We start from the raw sequence: 2,718 nt of genomic DNA on the forward strand, positions 1-2,718 counted from the left end.
GTCTGTAGGTATAATTAGAGGAGGGATAGCAGACTGAAGTGGAGTCGAACATCTGATAAGGAAGCAGAAAACCACAGAGACTCATCCTCCACTGAGTCTTCCTGATAAACTCTGTCAGTCAGTTTGTGTCCCTCGTCCAGGATGAACGTGTTGCTCTCCGTTTCTCTCTGCCTCGCTCTGACCATGCTGGCCTGCTGCGGTGAGTGACCTGCAACCAGAACACCATTTAATAAGAAGCTAGTTCCCATCCATCCTGCTTTTACCGGCTGACAGGAGATGCTTGCTGCATAATTTCAGTTACAGCTTCATGAGTTTTTTTTGTTGTTTGTTTGTTTTTTACAAATTCAGAATCACTGAACTCTTATAAACTACTGCCATTTTTTGATATTTTAAACATTAATACAGAATAAACTGGCCCAAATGGACTTTGTCTTGTTGTTTGACCTGCGTAACATTTAGTCCTAGAGATGCCTCAGTGGCCATTTGATTTGTTTTTAGTGTGGACAAATATCTTTTGCTCTTTAATAAAGTATACTTTAAAACATTAAAGTTTTTAGTTTTTAATGTATAAAATAATTTTGTCCAAAACAAACAGAAGTTTTAAATTTAAGTGCAGTTTTGCAGCTTGTGGTTTGTGGTTTGTTTTCAGCCGCCTCCCATCAGCTCACACGTTTTTGTTGCTTCTGCTTTATTTTCAGGAAACAATGACGAAGCAGTGCTGAACCCTGATTATATGAACGGCACCGACTACGACGGCACTTACTCTGGTAACAGCAGAGCACGCACGCTTTGTTTAGTAACACCAGTATTACTCAGTGGTACTCACAGCAGCATCTGTGCTCTCTTGTGTTTCTGTCTTTTTAGAATATGAAGTTTATCCCTCAAAGGTGAGAAATCATGTTTTTTTTTTTTTTTTCAGATGTTCTGCTAAAGGACAGATTTACAGTATTTACCTTAAAGAATAAAACATTGATTTATTTGTGGTGCTTTTCCTTATTTTCTGTCATATGCTGTGTATCAGCTTCTAACTGTGGACGCTCATATCAAACAGTACTGTTTACCATTGAGCTTCAGTTTCAGGCAGGATAAAAACCGTTTATGGGGTTAAATTTGTGCTATAGTGATGCGTTTGCATGTGTGTCTGTGCCATAACAGTCAAATAACTGTGTGACCTCTGTGTGACCTCTCTCAGGCCTCAGGGGTTGGTCAGCTGAAGCTGGTGTTCCTGCTGGGATTGGCTGTCCTTCAGATCTGGAACTGACTGAGACCGTAGTGCCGATAACACAATCATCAGTGAAACATAAACGTATGAATGTGGACCAAAACAGAGCATTATCCAATGATCTCCTACATCTGAAAGCTGTAATAGAAATAAATAATCTGTAATAGTAAAAAAAATATATCAGTTCAAAAAAAGGACTTTTTGTTTTCTTAGTTTGGACCAAATCTGAACCCGCTTATGTTTGCATGCTAATAATTATTAGCACTTAAAATATGTTTTATCCAAGCAAGTGGATTCAAAGGGTCGATCTACTGTATTTTACTGCTGTCTGTTGGCAGTAAATGTTGGTTTTACTGTCACTCATGTGAAGAAGAACGTGAGAGAACTGAGAGGAACGAAAACACCAGACTGAGTTTAACAGGTCACGCAGGAACAGGTGAAGGAGCAGAGCAACAGCCGTGTACTTCCTGTCAGACTCTCAGGCTGGATCTCTGCAGATGGTTCCACCAAGTACTCAAAGTACCAAAACTGCAGCTCCTCTAGTTGATGCTAGAGCTTCCCTCTAATGTAGAGGTCTTCCTCCATCTAACTGTTAAGCCAAGCCAACTTTATTTACGTGTGTGTGTGTGTGTCATTAAATGCAGACATTTATAAAGGAATGCTTTAATTAAAGATGGTAAATGGATTAGTGTTTTTTCTATTCTGTCTGGGCACTCAGAGAGATTAAATAAAAATATGTTCACTTTTTTCTTCACTTTGTGAAGCTTATAGTTGTTCATGGATCTCAAATCTGCTTCACACTCTTTACTAAAACATTTGTGTTTAATAAAGGTGTATATTTTTCTATTTTATTACATATATTAGGCATTCTCAACCTATTCTCAACCACATATTTAGTTTTTTATTAGGAAAATATAAATCTTTTACCACAAATTAACAAAATCAAAGATGAATTTTTCTTTTAATGGTAGGATCTGTTGTAAATTGCCTCGACGCACGTCTGTAAGCCAGTTTATGTACAGCAGTGTAAATGTAAAGGACTTCTATCATGACAGGAAGGAACAGCCAGAAGCCAAAACTCCACAAGCAAGAATAAAAGGTGCACACAAAGTTATTAATAATCATGAATCTCTGAGTAAAACACAGAAGAGCTGCTGCAACAGGCGGCCACGCCGGAGCTTCTGGATCAGATTCAAGTCAAGTCAAGTTTATTTAAAAAGCACGTTTAAAACAACGACGTTGACCAAAGTGCTGCACAAGATCTATAACCCCAAGGACTATACTAAATAAAAATAAATAAATAAATAAAATAAAAATAAATACATAAATGAAAACATTAAAAAAAACAATAAATAACATAAAACAACTAAAAACATTTAAAACAAATACCATGAAGCAATCATCTAAAAGGAGGTAGCACTGCAGCCAAATGCCAAGGAAAAAAAATGTGTTTTTAATAAAGATTTAAATGTGTGTATCGTCTGAGCTGTGCGGAT

The 2,718-nt window shown here is 37.1% G+C and overlaps 1 long non-coding RNA gene across 1 annotated transcript; it reads left to right on the top strand.

Annotated features, from left to right (window-relative positions):
* Positions 1-697: 697 nt before the first annotated feature.
* Positions 698-1,849, top strand: LOC115794653 (uncharacterized). Its single transcript, XR_004021190.1, has 3 exons — positions 698-767; positions 865-887; positions 1,193-1,849. It is a non-coding gene; the product is annotated as an uncharacterized LOC115794653 (long non-coding RNA).
* The last annotated feature ends 869 nt before the right edge of the window (positions 1,850-2,718 follow it).

Source organism: Archocentrus centrarchus, chromosome 16, assembly GCF_007364275.1.
Source record: "Archocentrus centrarchus isolate MPI-CPG fArcCen1 chromosome 16, fArcCen1, whole genome shotgun sequence".
NCBI classification, from domain to species: domain Eukaryota; kingdom Metazoa; phylum Chordata; class Actinopteri; order Cichliformes; family Cichlidae; genus Archocentrus; species Archocentrus centrarchus.